The following is a 20375-nucleotide window of genomic DNA, read 5'->3' on the forward strand; positions in this document are numbered from 1 at the left end:
GGCCCGCTCAAGAACAAGGGAGGGAATCTATGCGTGGAGCCAGAGGAAATGGATGAGGCATGAAATGAGTACTTGCGTCAGTATTCACCAAAGAGAAGGACCTGATGGATGATGATTCTGGGAAAGGGTGTGTAGATAGTTTGAATCATGTTGAGATCAGAAAGGGGAGGTATTGGGGTTCTTGAGAAACATTAAGGTAGACAAGTCACCAGAGCCTGATCGGATATATCTCAGAATACTGAGAGAGGCAAGGGAGGAAATTGCTGGGGCCTTGAGAGAAATCTTTGTATCCTCACTGGCTACAGGGGAGGTCCCAGAGGATTGGAGAATAGCCAATGTTGTTCGTTTGTTTAAGAAAGGTAGCAAGAATAATCCAGGTAATTACAGGCCAGTGAGCCTTACATCAGTGGTAGGGAAATTATTGGAGAGGATTCTTTGAGACAGGATTTATTCCCACTTGGAAATAAGTGGACATATTAGTGAGAGGCAACATGGTTTTGTGAAGGGGACATCCTGTCTCACTAATTTGATCGAGTTTTTCAAGGAAGTGACGAAGATGATTGATGAAAGTAGGATAATGGATGTTGTCTACATGGACTTCAGTAAGGCCTTTGACAAAGTCCCTCATAGAACATAGAACATAGAACATTACAGCGCAGAACAGGCCCTTCGGCCCACGATGTTGCACCGACCAGTTAAAAAAAAAACTGTGACCCTCCAACCTAAACCAATTTCTTTTCGTCCATGAACCTATCTACGGATCTCTTAAACGCCCCCAAACTAGGCGCATTTACTACTGATGCTGGCAGGGCATTCCAATCCCTCACCACCCTCTGGGTAAAGAACCTACCCCTGACATCGGTTCTATAACTACCCCCCCTCAATTTAAAGCCATGCCCCCTCGTGCTGGATTTCTCCATCAGAGGAAAAAGGCTATCACTATCCACCCTATCTAAACCTCTAATCATCTTATATGTTTCAATAAGATCCCCTCTTAGCCGCCGCCTTTCCAGCGAAAACAATCCCAAATCCCTCAGCCTCTCCTCATAGGATCTCCCCTCCATACCAGGCAACATCCTGGTAAACCTCCTCTGCACCCTCTCCAAAGCCTCCACATCCTTCCTGTAATGTGGGGACCAGAACTGCACACAGTACTCCAAGTGCGGCCGCACCAGAGTTGTGTACAGTTGCAACATAACGCTACGACTCCTAAATTCAATCCCCCTACCAATAAACGCCAAGACACCATATGCCTTCTTAACAACCTTATCTACTTGATTCCCAACTTTCAGGGATCTATGCACACATACACCTAGATCCCTCTGCTCCTCCACACTATTCAAAGTCCTCCCGTTAGCCCTATACTCAACACATCTGTTATTCCTACCAAAGTGAATTACCTCACACTTCTCCGCATTAAACTCCATCCGCCACCTCTCGGCCCAACTTTGCAACCTGTCTAAGTCTTCCTGCAAACTACGACACCCATGGCAGACTGGTGCAGAAGGTGAAGTCGCATCAGATCAGAAGTGAGCTGGCAAGGTGGATACAAAACTGGCACGGTCATAGAATACAGAGGGTAGCAGTGAAAGGGTGCGTTTCTGAATGGAGGGCTGTGACAAGTGTCGTTCCTCAGGGATCAGTGCTGGGACCTTTGCTGTTTGTAATATATATAAATGATTTTGAGGAAAATCTTTTGATTAGTAAGTTTGCAGACGACACAAAGGTTGGTGGATTTGCAGATAGGGATGAGGACCATCAGAGGATATAACAGGATATTGATTGGTTGGAGACTTGGCCGGACAGATGGCAGATGGAGTTTAATCTGGACAAATATGCATTTTGGAAGGTCTAATACAGATAGGAAATATACAGTAAATAGCAGAACCCTTAAGAGTATTGATAGGCAAAAGGATCTGGGTGTACAGGTACACAGGTCACTGAAAGTGGCAACGCAGGTGGAGAAGGTAGTCAAGAAGGCATACAGCATGCTTGCCTTCATTGGCCGGGGCATTGAGTTTAAAAATTGGCAAGTCATGTTCCAGCTTTATAGAACCTTAGTTAGGCCGCACTTGAAATATAGTGTTCAATTCTGGTCGCCACACTACCAGAAGGATGTGGAGGCTTTGGAGAGGGTACAGAAAAGATTTACCAGGATGTTGCCTGGTATGGAGGGCATTAGCTATGAGGAGAGATTGGAGAAACTTGGTTTGTTCTCACTGGAATGACGGAGGTTGAGGGGTGACCTGATAGAAGAAGTCTACAAGATTATGAGAGACATGGACAGAATGGATAGTCAGAAGTTTTTTCCCAGGGTGGAAGAGTCAATTACTAGGGAGCACAGCTTTAAGGTGCGAGGGGCAAGGTTTAAAGGAGATGTACAAGGCAGATTTTTTACACAGAGGGTGGTGGGTGCCTGGGACTTGCTAAAGTCCATGTAGACAACATCAACTGCACTGCCCTCATCTACCTTCTTGGTTACCCCTTCAAAAAACTCTATTAAATTTGTGAGACATTATTTTCCACTCACAAAGCCATGCTGACTGTCCCTAATCAGTCCTTGCAGCTCTAAATGCCTGTAGATCCTGGCTCTCAAAATACCTTCCAACAATTTACCCACCACAGATGTCAGGCTAGCTGGCCTGTAGTTCCCAGGCTTTTCCCTCCAGCCCTTTTTAAACAAAGGCACAATATTTGCCACTCTCCCATCTTCAGGCACCTCACCCGTGACTATTGGCTCGGGGACGCAATTTCCTCCCTCGCCTCCCACAACATCCTGGGATATACCTCATCAGGTCCTGCAGATTTATCTACCTTGATGCGCTTTAAGAGTTCCAGCACCTCCTTTTCTGTAATATGTACACTCCAAATATTGTACAATAATCTGTATTAGACCTTCCAAAATGTATTACCTCATATTTGTCCGGATTAAACTCCATCTGTCATCTCTCTGTCCAAGTCTTCAATCGATCTATATCCTGCTGTATCCTCTGATGGTCCTCATCGCTATCCGCAAATCCACCAACCTTTATGGCGTCCGCAAACTTACTAATCTAAGCAGTTACATTTTCGTCCAAATCATTTATATATATTACAAATAGCAAGGGTCCCAGCATTGATCCCTGAGGAACGCCACTTGTCACAGCCGTCCATTCAGAAATGCATCCTTCCACTGCTACTCTCTGTCTTCTATGACCGAGCCAGTTCTGTATCCACCTTGACAGCTCACCTCTGATCCCATGCGACTTCACCTTCTGCACCAGGCTGCCATGAGGGACCTTGTCAAAGGCCTTGCTGAAGTCCATGTAGATAACATCCACTGCCTCACCCTCATCAATCATCTTCGTCACTTCCTTGAAAAACTTGATCAAATTAGTGAGACACGACTTCCTCTTCACAAAACCATGTCGCCTCTCGTTAATACGTCCACTTATTTCCAAGTGAGGGTAAATTCTGTCTCGAAGAATCCTCTCCAATAATTTCCCTACCACTGACGTAAGGCTCACCGGCCTGTAATTACCTGGAATATCCTTGCTGCCCTTCTTAATCAAAGGAATAACATTGGCTATTCTCCAATCCTCTGGGACTTCCCAGGGGAGGATACAAAAATTTCGCTCGAGGCCCCAGCAATTTCTTCCCTTGCCTCTCTCAGTATTCTGGGGTATATCCCATCAGGCCTGGGGACTTGTCTACCTTAATATTTCTCAAGAACCCCAATAATTCCTCCTTTTTGATTTCAACATGATTCAAACTATCTACACACCCTTTTCAAGACTCATCATCCATCAAGTCCTTCTCTTTGGTGAATACTGACACAAAATACTCATTCAATACCTCATCCATTTCCTCTGGCTCCACTCATAGATTCCCTCCCCTGTCCTTGAGTGGGCCAACCCTCTCCCTGGCTACCCTCTTGCTCTTTATATATGTATAAAAAGCCTTGGGATTTTCCTTAATCTTGCTGGCCAATGACTTTTCGTGACTCCTTTTAGCCCTCTTTACTCCTTGCTTAAGTTTCTTTCTACTTTCCTTATATGCCACACTTGCTTGTTCCTGCTTCCTTGCCTTGACAAATGCTTCCTTTTTCTCTTTGACTAGACTCACAATATCTTTTGTTATCCAGGGTTTCCAAAACTTGCCATACTTATCCTTCATCCTTACAGGAATGTACCAGTCCTGAATTCCTATCAACTTACACTTGAAAGCCTCCCACATGCCAGATGTTGATTTGCCCTCAAACATCTGCCTCCAATCTATATTCTTCAGTTCCATCTAATATTGTTTTAATAGCCTTTCCCCAGTTTAGTATCTTCATTTGAGGACTACACATACCTTTATCCATTAGTACCATAAAGCTTACTGAATTGTGGTCACTGTTCCTGAACTGCTGCCCTACAGAAACGTTGACCACCTGACTGGGCTCATTCCCCAATACCAGGTCCAGTATGGCCTCTTCCCTAGTTGGTCTATCGACATACTGTTTCAAGAAGTCCTCCTGGATGCTCCTTACAAACTCTACCCCATCCACGCCCCTAGCACTAAGTGAGTCCCAGTCAATATAGGGGAAGTTAAAATCTCCCACCACAACAACACTGTTAGTTTTACACCTTGCCAAATCTGCCTACATATCTGTTCCTCTATCTCCCACTGGCTGTTAGGTGGTCTATAGTAAACCCCCAACATTGTGACTACACCCTTCCTATTCCTGAGCTCTACCAATATTGCCTCGCTGTACAAGCCCTCCAAGGTGTCCTCCCGCAGTACAGCTGTGATATTCTCCTTAACTAACAGTGCAACTCCCCCACCCCTTTTACATTCCCCTCTATCCCGCCTGAAACATCTGTATCTTGGAACGTTAAGCTGCCAATCCTGTCCTTCCCTTAACCAAGTCTCTGTAATAGCAATAACATCATAGTTCCAAGTACTAATCCAAGCTCGAAATTCACTAATCCAAGCTTACCTGTTACACTTCTCGCATTGAAACAAATGCACTTCAGTCCACCAGACCCTCTTTGATTATCAACCACACCCTGCCTGCTGTTTCTCTGAGTCTTACTGGCCCTACTCTCTGGTTCCCTGATGCGCGACAATCAAGCACGAGGTACAAGGCTTTAGCGACTGAAGGCTTTTATTGACAAACAATGGAACTATCTAACACGAGTACACCATTCCAGACTGGAGGGGTCCCGCCTGAGCAGAGGGTCTTATACCTCTCCCAGGAGGCGGGGCCCGACCGGGATGTGCCATAACAACATCCACCACAGGTATATTAATCCCACAGTGTAAACACCCTAACCCAACAACAACATTATAACAACCCCCACAGTGGCAACACCCTAACCCAACAGTAACATTGGAATAACCCCACAGTGGTAACCAACGATGGTTCACCACATTCACCCCTCCTTTGAAAACAAAGGCCGGCGGGGTGCGAAAACAGATTACATATATACAAAATTTACAAGTCCAGACGGTCTGGAGGACCGCACCGTCGCTGTGATCTCCTCAACACCGGTTGCGACACCGGAGCAGGTGCTTGCGGTGGCGTTCTCTCCAAAACAGCGTCCAGCTGTCCCCTCGAGGACTCACGGGCCGGTTGACCCTGGTGAAGCGGTGGTGCAGGGGATCCTGGTACCTTCTGTGGTGGCGCCGATCTCCGAGTCTCAGGCAAGCTGTACATGGGAGTATAACTGTTATGCACTGGTCCCGGTGCTGACCGCGCCACGTCTGGGGAAGAAAGAAGTGAAAGGGGGTTCGTGACAGGGGGTATAGGAGCGACAGGAGTTGCTACGTCCCCTGCGGGCGCCAGGTCTCGAATCGAGACTGTGTCCTCTCGCCCGTCAGGATATGCCACATAGGCATACTGAGGGTTGGCGTGGAGGAGTTGGACCGGTTTGACCAAGGGGTCGGACTTGCGGGCCCTCACATGTCGCCGCAGAAGGACGGGTCCTGGGTACGTCAACCAGGCTGGTAAGGAGATCCCCGAGGACGACTTCCGAGGGAATGAGAACATCCTCTCGTGGGGAGTAGCATTGGTTGCCGTACACAGGAGGGAGCGAATGGAATGAAGCGCATTTGGAAGGCCCTCCTGCCACCGGGAGACTGGAAGGCCCCTGGACTTCAGCGCCAATAGGACAGCCTTCCAGACTGTAGCATTCTCTCTCTCCACCTGTCCGTTACCCCTAGGGTTGTAGCTCGTGGTTCTACTAGAGGCAATCCCGTATGAGAGCAGGAATTGCCTCAAGTCGTTACTCATGAACGACGAGCCCCTGTCGCTATGTATGTAGCAGGGGTACCCAAACAGGGTAAAAAGATCACTGAATGCCTTAATCACTGTGGCAGTCGACGTGTCTGCACAGGGGACAACAAACGGGAACCGGGAGTATTCATCTATGATATTGAGAAAATACACATTCCGGTCCGTTGAGGGAAGGGGGCCCTTAAAATCCACACTCAGCCTCTCGAAGGGGCGAGTGGCCTTGACCAATTGTGCCCGGTCAGGTCGATAAAAGTGCGGTTTGCATTCCGCGCAAATCCGACAGCTTCTCGTTACAGACCTGACATCCTCCACCGAGTAGGGCAGGTTACGGGCTTTTATGAAGTGGTAGAGCCGAGTGACCCCAGGATGGCACAGGTCATTATGGAGGGCGTTCAAGCGGTCCTCCTGCATGATAGCGCATGTTCCGCGCGAGAGGGCATCCGAGGGCTCATTGAGCTTCCCTGGATGATACATAATATCGTAATTATAGGTGGAGAGCTCAATTCTCCACCGCAAGATCTTATCATTCTTGATCTTGCCCCTCTGCGTATTACTGAACATAAACGCCACGGATCGTTGATCCGTGATCAGGGTGAACCGCTTCCCCGCCAGGTAATGGCGCCAGTGTCTGATGGCCTCCACAATAGCCTGAGCCTCCTTCTCCACCGCTGAATGCCGAATTTCGGGACCTTGAAGGGTGCGGGAAAAAAACGCGACGGGCCTGCCTGCCTGGTTCAGTGTGGCGGCCAGGGCGAAATCCGATGCATCACTTTCCACCTGAAAAGGGATGGATTCATCCACCGCGTGCATCGTGGCTTTCGCAATGTCACTTTTCAAAGCCTTGAAGGCCAATTGGGCCTCCGGCGTGAGTGGGAAAGGCGTGGACTTGATGAGCGGACGGGCTTTGTCCGCGTAGTTGGGGACCCACTGCGCATAATAAGAAAAAAAGCCGAGGCATCTCCTCAGTGCTTTTGCGCTAGCGGGCAAGGGAAGTTCAGTAAGGGGGCGCATACGGTCTGGATCAGGGCCGATGACCCCGTTTTCCACCACGTATCCAAGGATAGCTAACCTGCGCCTACGGAATACACACTTCTCCCTGTTATAGGTCAGATTCAGGCGAGATGCAGTGCGCAGAAAGTTCTGGAGATTCGTGTCATGGTCCTGCTGGTCATGGCCGCAGATGGTGACGTTATCCAGGTACGGGAAGGTAGCCCGCAACCCGTTCTGGTCCACCATTCGGTCCATAGCACGCTGGAAGACCGAGATCCCATTGGTGACACCAAATGGAACCCTAAGAAACTGATATAGACGACCATCCGCCTCAAAAGCCGTGTATTGTCGGTCCTCTGGGCGGATGGGGAGTTGGTGGTAGGCGGACTTAAGGTCTATGGTGGAGAACACCCGGTACTGCGCAATCTGATTGACCATATCAGATATGCGCGGGAGAGGATACGCATCCAGCTGCGTATAACGGTTAATGGTCTGACTGTAGTCGATGACCATCCGGGGTTTGTTCCCGCTTTTAACCACCACGACCTGCGCTCTCCACGGACTAGCACTGGGCTGTATGATCCCTTCTTTGAGGAGCCGCTGAACCTCAGATCTGATAAAGATCCGGTCTTCAGCGCTGTAACGCCTACTTTTAGTAGCGATGGGCTTGCAGCCTGGTACCAGATTCTTGAATAAAGAAGGTGTGGTGATCTTTAGTGTGGAAAGATTGCATGCGGGGCGCTTTGGGCAATTTGGAGGCTGCGGCTGATTCCCTACTGCCAGCGAAGGGAGTGGCCCACCGTACTGTAGGATCACACTCTTCATGTGGACCATAAAGTTTAGTCCGAGGAGAATTGGCGCGCAAAGGTGCGGCAACACAAGGAGCCTGTATCGCTCGTAAATTGTGCCCTGCACCTCTAGGGTTACCATACAACGTCCTTGGATCGGTACAGACCGGGACCGTGATGCCATAGAAATTGTCTGTTTGGCAGGTAGAACCCGGAGTCCACACCTTTTCGCAGTGTCAGGGTGAATAAAACTCTCGGTGCTCCCACTGTCAAACAGACAATACACAGTACGACCATTTACCTTGATGTTCATCATCGAACAGTCAAGCCTGTGATGCTTTGTCTGGTCCAGAGAGATCGACGCCACCGTTGGCCCTTGGACGTCACTGCAGGCAGCCGAGTTTGATACTGAGGACCCCTGCTGGTCGCTCCTGGTCGTCGTCAACCACGATGGCCGCCCCCATGAATCGCACGTGGGTGAGGGCGCCAAGCGTAGCGACTCCTGGTGGTCATCCTCCTCCTCCGTCAGCCACGATGGCGCCGTCCTGGATTCGCACGTGGTCGGGCCTCGCGGGTACTGCGACGCCGAAGAAGATTGTCTCCGCTCTGGAGGGTCACAGGCTGCACTGCCGTTCTTGGGCTTCGACCTGCAGACTTTAGCGTAGTGCCCCTTTTTACCGCACTGACTGCAGATCACCGTTTTAGCTGGACACTGTTGCCGTGGATGCTTGGCTCCTCCGCAAAAATAGCACCGCTGGCCGGCTGGAGCTGCCGCCGTCGTCGGGTCGATATGGGAGCGCGAGCCCGTGGGGCGAGGAGGGATTTGTGCTTGCTCCTGCCACGTTGTCTCCACGTGGTCTTCGGGGTACAAAGCCAAGCTTTTCGACGCTGCCTCCAGCATCTCAGCCATCTCCATCGCTTGGGTCAACTTGAGGTTCCCTTTCTCCAACAGCTTAAGCCGGATGTACGAGGACCATACCCCTGCTACAAACGCATCTCGGGCGAGGTCGTACATATACTGCTCAGCCGACACAGCTTTGCAGTCGCAGCCCCTGGCAAGCTGCAAGAGCTCATTGGCGTAGTCCTCCATGGTTTCGCCCGACTGCCGACGTCGTGTAGCGAGGAGGTAACGAGCGTGAATCTCGTTGGGAGGTCTCGTGTATCGTTTTTTTAAGAGCTCGATGGCCCTTGGGTAAGTGGTGGCCGCACAAATCGCGAGGTAGACCGTGTCGCTTACCCTCGCGTGGAGGACCTGGAGTCTGTCGTTGTCCGTAGTAACTGCTGCAGAGGCTGCCAGGTAGTCCTCGAAACACTTCAGCCAGTGGTCGAAGGTGTTAGAGGCACCGACCGCACGTGGGTCCAGCGTCAGACGCTCTGGTTTCAGCATTTGCTCCATACTCTCTTTACTGTCGAGAGTTTTATGTTTGTCAATAAAATTGATGCGCGACAATCAAGCACGAGGTACAAGGCTTCAGCGACTGAAGGCTTTTATTGACAAACAATGGAACTATCTAACACGAGTACACCATTCCAGACTGGAGGGGTCCCGCCTGAGCAGAGGGTCTTATACCTCTCCCCAGGAGGCGGGGTCCGACTGGGATGTGCCACAACAGCAACAACCACAGGTATATTAATCCCACAGTGTAAACACCCTAACCCAACAACAACATTATAACAACCCCCACAGTGGCAACACCCTAACCCAACAGTAACATTGGAATAACCCCACAGTGGTAACCAACGATGGTTCACCACATTCCCTTCAGTTAATTCACCTTTGCTTTGGTTCCCACCCCCTGCCAAATTAGTTTAAATCTTCCCATGTGACACTAGCAAACCTTCTGGCCAGAATATTTATGCCCTTCCAGTTTAGATGCAACCCACCCATCTTGTACAGGTCCCATCTGCCCCAGAAGAGATCCCAGTGGTCCAGATATTTGAAAGCCTCCCTCCTACATCAGCTGTTTAGCCACGTGTTAAGCTGTACTATTTTCCTATTTCTAGTCTCACTGGCACATGGCACAGGGAGTAATCCTGAGATTACAACCCTAGAGGTCTTGCTTTTAACTTTCTACCTAACTCCCTAAACTGCTGCAGCAGGACCTCATCACTCTTCCTGCCTATGTTGTTAGTACCGATATGTACCACGACCAATGGCTGTTCACCATCTCCCTTCAGAATGATTTCTGCCCTTCAGAAACATCTTGGACTCTGACACCAGGGAGGCAACATACCATCCTGGAGACTCTTTCACATCTACAGAAGCGCCTATCTGCATCCCTAACTATAGTGTCCCCCATAACTATTGCTCTAGTTCTCTTTATCCCTCCCTGCTTAACAACAGAGCCAGCCGTGGTGTCACTGCTCTGGCTGCTGCTGCTGTTATCCCATGATAGACCATCCCCCCCCAACAGTATCCAAAATGGTACACTTATTAGAGAGGGAGACAACCACAGGGGATTCCTGCACTGACTGCCTGTCCCTCCTAGCGGTCACCTACCTTTCTGCCTGTAATTGGACTGAACTTGCTCTCTGAAAGAGCATTCTACCCAGCCCACTCTCCTGTCTTATCTCAGTAATCTTGTATATTTTCTCTTTTCAGATAGCAATCCAATCCCCTTATGAAAACCTCGATCAAACAGATGTTTCAGGTGGGATAGAGGGGGATGTAAAAGGGGTGGATACAGGAAGTTTGTTCCAGACTCCAACTAAGCTCAATCAAAACACGTCTCAGACTTCTTTTCTTGGATTAGTGGATTTAGAGCTTGGATTAGTACTAGGAACTATGATGTTGTTGCTATTGCAGAGACTTGGTTAAGGGAAGGACAGGATTGGCAGCTTAACATTCCAAGATACAGATGTTTCAGGCGGAATAGAGGGGGATGTAAAAGGGGTGGATACAGGAAGTTTGTTCCACTCTCCAACTAAGCTCAATCAAAACGCCTCTCAGACTTCTTTTCTCTAGGAAAAACAGTTCCAATCTCTCTAATCTATGCACATAGCTACAGTTCTTTACCCCTGGAATCATTGTTGTGAATCTTCTCTGTACTCCCTTCAATGCCTTCACATTCTTCATCAAGTATGGTGCCCAGAACCGGATGCAGTAATGCAGATGAGCACTCACTAGCGTCTTATACAAATTCAACATGTCCTCCTTACTTTTGTACCCAATGCCCCAATTAATAAAGTCAGATTTATTATATGCTATATTAACTGCTGTCTTAATCTGTCCTGCCATCTTCAATGAGTTATGTACATATACACCAAGGTCCCCTTGTTCCTGCATCTTTTTAAAGTTTCACTCTTTATTTGAAATTCTGTTTCCATATTCTTCCCAAGGAATCACCTCACTTCTCTGAATTAATCTGCCGCTTCTCTGCTTAATCTACCAACATGTCTCTGATTATTCCTCATTTATATAGATGACTATGTGCGGGGTAGGATTAATAAATTTGTGGATGACACAAAGATTAGCCGGGTGGTTAATGGTGAGGTTGTGTGTCTTGGGCTACAGGAAGAAGTAAATGGGATGATCAAATGAGCAGATAAGTTGCAGATGGAATTTAACCCTGAAAAATGAGAGTGATACACGTTGGAAGGAGTAATTTGGTAAGAAAGTATTCAATGAATGGCATGACATTAGGAAGTTCTGAGGAACAAAGGGACCTTGGCGTGTTTGTCCATAGATCTCTGAAGGCGGAAGGGCATGTTAGTGGGTAGTGAAAGAGGCTTATGGGCGACTTGCCTTTACCAATCAAGGCATAGATTACAAAAGCAGGAAGGTCATATTAGAGTTGTATAGAGCTTTGGTGAGGCCACAGTTGTAGTACTGCATGCAGTTCTGGTTGCTACATTATAGGAAGGATATGATTGCACTGGAGGAGGTGCAGAGGAGACTCATTGGGACGTTGCCTAAGATGGAACATTTAAGTTATAAAGAGAGGTTCGATATTGGATTGGAGCAGAGAAGACCGAAGAGATACCTGATCAAGGTGTACAAGACTATGAGGGACATGGACAGGGTGGATAGGGAGCAGCTATTCCCCTTAGTTGAAGGGTCATGAAGGGACACCAGTTCAAGGTGAGAGGGAGGAGGTTTTGGGGAATGTGAGGAATTATTTTTTTTACCAAAAGGATGGTGACAATCTGGAATGTGCTGCCTGAGAGGGTGGTGGAAGCAGGTTGCCTCACATCCTTTAAAAAGTGCATGGATGAGCACTTAGCACGTCATAACTTTCAAGGTTATGGGCCAAATGCTGGTGAATAGGATTAGGTAGGGAGGTCAGGTGCTTCTCATGGGTGGGTGCAGACTCGATGGGCCAAAGTGCTTTTTCTGTGTGATCCTGTGATTCTTTAGAAGTTCAAAACTATTTTCATCACGGCTGATAATGTTTCCAATCTTTGTATCATCTGCAAATTTTCAAATCATGCATAATATTATCAAGATGAGCAAAGGTCCCAATTTGGACCCATGGGGAACTCCATTACAAAACTTCCTCCAATCTGAGAAACAACTATTTATCATTATTCTCTGTTTCTTGTCAATCAGCCAATCTCTTATCCAGCATCTACTTTCCCTTTTACTCCACGAGCTAGAATTCTGCTGACAATTTTGTTGTGTAGCATTGTATCAAATGCCTTTTGAAAATTCATATGAGCATCAACAGCATTGCCCTTATCAACCTTCTCCATTACGTCCTCAAAAAACTCCAGCAAGTAAGTTAAACATGATCTTCCCTGAGTGAATCCATGTTGCCTTTTCTTTTTTTTATTCATTCGTGGGTCATCGATATCGCTGGCTGTCCAGCATTTATTGTGTGGAGATGCCAATAATGGACTTTAACCTGGTGTTGTTAAAACTCTTACAGCATTTATTGCCCATCCTAGTTGCCCTTGAATTGAGTGCCTTGCTAGGCCATTTCAGAGGGCAGTTGAGAGTTAACCACATTACTGTGGCTCTTGAGACACATATAAGCCAGACCAGGCAAGGATGGCAGGTTTCCTTCCTTAGTGATCTGGATGGGTTTTTCCAACAATCAATAATGGTTTCATGGTCATCAGTAGATTCTTAGTTCCAGATATTTTTTATTGAATTCAAATTCCACCATCTACCTGGCATCTGTTGTACACATGCTTCTTCCTTTTAACCTTCACTTCTATCACTCTTGCCAGCCAGGGTGCTCTGGAATTATTTTTCCTATCTTTCAAGGCCTTCAAGTTTGTTTAACTCTTCCTCAGAGATAAAGAGGGGAAACATGGTGAAAAATCGGTGCAACGGGCAATACTTCTTCCTGGAAGACAAATATCAGTGAATTAAACACTAAAATAAAAGCAAAATACTGTAATGCTGGAATCCAAAACAGAGAAAGCTGGAAAAACACATCAATCTGGCAGCATCTGTCAGTGGACAGTGTTCACCCCAGTCCAACGCCGGCATCTCCACATCATAGCATCTGTAGGGACAGGAACATTGAAGAAATATTGCTCTTCTCCCTTTAGCTTGGTTGTCCATTTGTAGTTCATCCAATCTCCTCACTGAACTTATTTTCCGAGAGCTATAAACTGTGCAGCGCTGTCATTGCTGTCTGTTTTTAACTGTTATATCATAGAATAGGATCCCTACAGTGCAGAAGAGGCTATTGAGTCTGCACCGACTCTCCAAAACAACATCCTGACCAGGCCCTCCCTTCCACCCTCCGCGCATTTACCATGGCTAATCCACCTGACCTATACATCTTTGGTGTGCGGGAGGAAACTGGAGCAGCCGAAGGAAACCCAGGCAGACAGGAGGAGAATGTGCAAACCTCACACAGAAAATCACCCATGGCCAGAATTGAACTCAGGTCCCTGACATTGTGAGGGAGCAGTGCTAACCACTGTGCCACCCATAATCTGTTACTACCCTTCTGCCAAATACACATTTCTTAAAATTACCAAAAGATTCCACCCATGACAATGATGCTGTGAACCCTCCCAAAGCTGATTTTTTACATACTGTAACTGTAACAATGCACTTTCAGAAACTTCATTCGTGAACAAAAAGGAAGTTATTAACAAATCATGTACAGCAGCGTGTTTATAGCTAATTCTCAAATACCTCTGCACCAGAACACCTCCCCATGGAGTGGTTCCCCACTTTGAGTCCCGATTGGTCACTTAGGCCAGGAGACTCTTACTTTGTTGTAGAATCATAGAAATCATAGAAACCCTACAGTGCAGAAGGAGGCCATTCGGCCCATCGAGTCTGCACCGACCACAATCCCACCCAGGCCCTACCCCCACATATTTACCCGCTAATCCCTCTAACCTACGCATCCCAGGACTCTAAGGGGCAATTTTTAACCTGGCCAATCAACCTAACCCGCACATCTTTGTACTGTGGGAGGAAACCGGAGCACCCGGAGGAAACCCACGCAGACACGAGGAGAATGTGCAAACTCCACACAGACAGTGACCCGAGCCGGGAATCGAACCTGGGACCCTGGAGCTGTGAAGCAGCAATGCTAACCACTGTGCTACCGTGCCGCCATGTGTCACACTTAAAGAGACAATCACCACAGTAACAATCTTCTGATTCATGAATAGCCCATTAACAAATGAAGGTGGTCTTGATCAAATGGAGTAAGAAGTTTAACAACACCAGGTTAAAGTCCAACAGGTTTATTTGGTAGCAAAAGCCACACAAGCTTTCGGAGCTCTAAGCCCCTTCTTCAGGTGAGTGGGAATTCTGTTCACAAACAGAGCATATAAAGACACAAACTCAATTTACATGAATAATGGTTGGAATGCGAATACTTACAACTAATCCAGTCTTTAAGAAACAAAACAATGTGAGTGGAGAGAGCATCAAGACAGGCTAAGAAGATGTGTATTGTCTCCAGACAATACTTCATTGGTCAGAACATTGAATACAGGAGTTGGGACGTCTTGTTGAAGTTGTACAAGACATTGGTAAGGCCACACTTGGAATACTATGTACAGTTCTGGTCACCCTATTATAGAAAGGATATTATTAAACTAGAAAGAGTGCAGAAAAGATTTACTAGGATGCTACCGGGGCTTGATGGTTTGAGTTATAAGGAGAGGCTGGATAGACTCTGGAGTGTAAAAGGGTGATCTTATAGAGGTCTATAAAATAATGAGGGGCTAGATCAGCTAGACAGTCAATATCTTTTTCCAAAAGTAAGGAAGTCTAAAACTAGAGGGCATAGTTTTAAGGTGAGAGGGGAGAGATACAAAAGTGTCCAGAGGGGCAATTTTTTCACACAGAGGGTGGTGAGTGTCTGGAACAAGCTGCCAGAGGTGGCAGTAGAGGCAGGTACAATTTTGTCTTTTAAAAAGCATTTAGATAGTTACATGATAAGGTGGGTATAGAGGGATATGGGCCAAATGCCGGCAGTTGGGATTAGTTTAGGGGTTTAAAAAAAAAGGGCGGCATGGACAAGTTGGGCCAAAGGGCCTGTTTCTATGCTGTTAACCTCTATGACTCTAAGTTCATGGCTGATTCAGTTGTGGCTTCAACACTACTTTCCTGTCTATGCCTATACTGTTTGACTCCCTTGTCAGTCAAGAACCTATCATATTTAGTCTTAAAAAATTCAACCACCCAGCCCCCACTGCTTTCTGGGGAAGAAAATTCCACAGAATAATGTCCCTCTGACTGAAAAAGATTTCTCCTCATCTCCATTTCAAATGGGAGACCCCTTATTTTAAAATAATGTCCCCAGTTCTAGTCTCTCCCACAAGCTGAAAAACCTCTCAAAATCCACCCTGTCAATTCCCATCAGGATCATATGCTTCAATAATATGCTTCAATAATATGCTTCACGTCTCATTCTCCTAAACTCCAATGGGTAAAGGCCCAACCCATGCATCTTTTCACCATAAAAGTCCTTCATCCCAGGAATCAGTCGAGTGATCCTTCTCTGAATTGTTTCAAATGCAATTATATCCTTTCTTAAATAAGGAGACCAAAACTGTACACAATGCTCCAGATGCGATGAACCAACAACTGTACAGAACTGCAGTAAAACTTCACTATGTTCAAATCCCATTCCTCTTGCAATAGATGACAACATTCCATTTGTCTTCCTAATCATTCGCTATACCTGTATCCTAATGGAGTATTGAACCCTTTTAGGGGCTGAGATTTTGGAAAGTCATGTAACCCATTTGGCGAAGCATGCGAATCCTGGAGCTGAGCGTAGGCTCTCCCAGGCAGTCTGGAGACTGGGGTCTAAGCAATCGGTGGCATCTTTCTCAATCTTTCTAAAGTTATTCATGTTAATGAATAGTTCTTCAGTTGCTCCATTTGGTGCCCCCCCACTCTTCCCATGATATTACACCATCATTTTGTGATTCATGTACCAGGAATTTCCAGATCTCTCTGTATCGCAGAGTTCTGCAATCACCATGTAAATTTTGCCACAATAATTCTAAATATTAACTCTATGCCCCAATATGGTGTAGTTAACAAAGTGTTTAGTTAACAAAGTGTTATTTTGTACTTCAAATTCCTGAGACAAAATCATATCTAAATTGTGAACAATAGTGTTGGTTTTGAATAATGGAGTCTACTGCACTCTCCTGGTCTTTTAGAATTGTGTTCCGCACCATTTCTGTTTTTCTAATCCTCTCTTCCTCATACGTATCCATTTTAAAAATAGTGTAACATTTCAACAGTTATTTAGTCAAACTCTCAATTACAATTCATTTTTCTCCATTTTCTGACGCATAGCTTTATCATCTATTGATCACATTTTACAGTGCTACCATTAGTTTCGCTGTTACCATAGAAACAGAATGGTATTTATAGTATTGAAGTGCCATGAGATACATATTCTGTAAAGGGGCACAAGAAGGGAATGTTCAGACTAGCTGCTGCTGTTGGCTGTTTTGTTCTTCTCAGCACCCTGCATATCAGATAATCGTAGGTGATTACTCTTCTCCCCCCCCCGCCCCCCCCCCCCCAGAAAGCCACAAATGCTTCAGATCCCACTGGATGGAGCGGGAATCACAGTTATGTTTTCTGATTCAAACATTTGATGACGTACACAGAGAACAATTAAGAAAAATCTTCTAATTGCTGAATTTAATAAAAATAGTTTTGCCATGATTTGTTTGAGCACCATGGTGAGTAACACTGAGGACATTTGAGATATGAAATTTTCAAGTTGGAGGTACTCCTAACATATGCCAGTATCACATAGAGTACACATACTGAAAGGATCATTCCAGCTTTAACACTTACTGCAGCATTTTTCCTGATTCCGATAAATTGTAGTGCATTCGCAGATCTTGTGCTGCATTACATATGACTGGTGATGGTTCCTTTAAGGGCAACATAGCAGAAGAGGGTCACCTGGTTTGAGGGACCAATTGGAATCAAGAGGGTAATCACTCCACAGGGTGGAGTTCTAAGGCAGAATACAATCTGAAGACGTGCGACTGGGGCAGTCGGGGGGCTTATAGCCGCGGTAAAGTTTTTCCATGTAAATAAATATCTTTTGGGTGAAATCTTACCGGAAAATAGCAGAGTGTCATTTCTGATGAGAAAACAGACATGTTTCTCTCAGAACAATCATTCCAAGTTGGAAAGGATGAACTTCAAGCTACCCAATGCTCTACACCAGGTTGCTGTTGAACTTTTCAATGCTCCTTGATATTGTGCACAGGTACTCTGGCAGGCGTTCCAGTGGGTCAAGCATTTACTGTATATGACCATCAAAATTTTCATCTGACTCCTCTGCAGCAGAACCAATGTGCACCCTTCCTTTGATGAGCTGATTACTAAAGAACAAAGAAAAGTACAGCACAGGAACAGGCCCCTTCACCCTCCAAGCCTACGCCGATCATGATGCCTGCCTAAACTAAAACCATATGCACTTACAGAGTCCGTATCCTTCCATTCCCATCATATTCATGTATTCGTCCCGTTACCGCTTAAATGCCGCTATCATAACTGCTGTCAACACCTCCCCAGGCAGCGCGTTCCAGACATTCACCACCTCCTGTGTAAAAATCTTGCCTTGCACATCTCTTACTCTATCCCCACGCACCTTAAACCTATGTCCTCTAGTACTTGACTTTTGTACCCTACGATAGAGCATCTGACTATCCACTCTGTCCATGCCACTCATAATCTTGTAGACTTCTATCAGGTCACCCCTTGACCTCCGTCGTTCCAGTGAGAACAAACCAAGTTTATCCAACCTCTCCTCATAGCTAATTCCCTTCAGAACAGGCAACAGCCTGGTAAAACTCTTCTGTACCCTCTTCAAAGCATCCACATCCTTCTGGTAGTGTGGCGACCAGAATTGTATACAATATTCTAAATGAGGCCTAACTAAGGTTCTGTACAGCTGCAGCATGACCTGCCAAATTTCATACTCAATGCCCCGACCAATGACGGCAAGCATGCCTGCCTAAACTAAAACCATATGCACTTACGGATCTCTTGACTACCTTATCCACCTGCGTTGCCACTTTCAGTGATCGGTGGACATGTACGCCCAGATCTCTCTGTCTGTCAATACCCTTAATTTACTGTATAATTCCTACATGCATTGGACCTTCCAAAATGCATTATCTCACACTCATCCAGATTAAACTCCATCTGCCATTTCTCCGCTCAAGTCTCCAACCGGCCTATATCTTGCTGTATCCTCTGACAATCCTCTTCACTATCCAACCAGATACATTTTCCTCCAAATCATTTACATATACTGCAAACAACAAAGGTCCCAGAACTAATCCCTGTGGAACCTCAGTTTAGTTAGGGAAAATGAGAGAGTAATAGATAGAAGTTATAGTCAGATAGTGACACCAGGGTCTCGGAAGGAAGACACGTGGGTCACGGTTAGGAGGGGTAATAGTCAGAAGGGTGATGTGCCAGAAAGTACCCCAGTGGCAGTCTCCCATAAAAGAAAGGGATGGGCAACAGATGGGATAAGGGAAGGGAATGAGCAGTCTGTGGAGGGATCCCCTGTGGTTGTCCCCCTCCAAAATAGGTATATTGTTTTGGATTCTGTGGAGGGGGATGACCTCCAGGGGTAAGCCACGAGGACCAGATCGCCTGCACGGAGACAGGCTCAGGGGTCCGGAAGGGAAAGAAGGGGTTTAGGAGAGCGATAGTGGTGGGGGATGCGATGGTTAGAGGCAGGGACAGGCAGTTCTGTGGGAGCGAACGAGAATCCAGGATGGTAGTCTGCCTCCCTGGTGCCGGGGTACTGGATGTCTCCGAGAGGGTAGGAAGCATATTTAAAAAGGAAGGTAGTCAAATGGACGTAATTATACACATTGGTGAAAATGATGTAGGTAGAAAGAGCAGGGGGGTCATACGAGAGAAATTCAGGGAGATGGGTGCTAGGCTAAAAAGTAAGGCCTCCAGGGTGGCAATCTCTGGAATGCTCCCGGTGTCTAGTGCAAGTGAGGCTAGGAACAGGGAGATTCTACAGTTGAACACATGGCTAAAAGACTGGTGCAAGAGGGAGGGTTTTAAATTCATAGATAACTGGGAAGTCTTCAAGTCAGGATGGCAACTGTACAGAAAGGATGGGTTACACCTTAACTGGAAGGGCACAAATATCCTGGCTGGGAGTTTTGCTAGAGTGTTTCGGCAGGATTTAAACTAGTGTGGCAGGGGGGTGGGGAACAAAACAGTAGGTCAGTAAGTACTGAGGCTGGGGTTGAGCTGGGGGCCAGGGCAAGGCTCGCTAAGAAGAGGAGCACTCTGAAGGAGGATGACCTGAGTGGGCCTGGAGGTCTGGAGTGCATCTGCTTCAATGCAAGGAGCATAATGGGTAAGACAGACAAACTTAGGGCCTTAATGCTTACGCGGAATTTGGATGTGGTTGCGGTGACGGAGACTTGGTTAAAAGAAGGACAGGACTGGCAGCTGAATATTCCGGGGTATAAGTGTTTTAGGCGAGACAGAGGAGGGACTAAAAAAGGTGGGGAAGTAGCGATATTAGTTAGGGAGCATATTACCGCGGTGCAGAGGGTAGACAACTTAGAGGGGTCATGTACTGAGTCACTGTGGGTGGAACTCAGAAACAGGAAGGGTGCAGTCACTATGCTGGGGGTGTACTACAGACCACCCAACAGCCCACGGGAAGTGGAGGAAAGGATATGTCAGGAGATTCTGGATAGGTGCAGAAAAAATAGGGTTGTTGTAGTGGAGGACTTTAATTTCCCTGGTATAGACTGGAAAGTGCTGAGAGCTGGGGTTCCGGACAGGGAGGAATTTGTAAAATGCATACTGGAAGGTTCTTTGGAACAGTGTGTAGATAGCCCGACTAGAGAGGGGGCTATACTGGACCTAGTTCTGGGAAATGAGC

This window comes from Mustelus asterias, chromosome 1, assembly GCF_964213995.1.
Source record: "Mustelus asterias chromosome 1, sMusAst1.hap1.1, whole genome shotgun sequence".
Taxonomy (NCBI): Eukaryota; Metazoa; Chordata; class Chondrichthyes; order Carcharhiniformes; family Triakidae; genus Mustelus; species Mustelus asterias.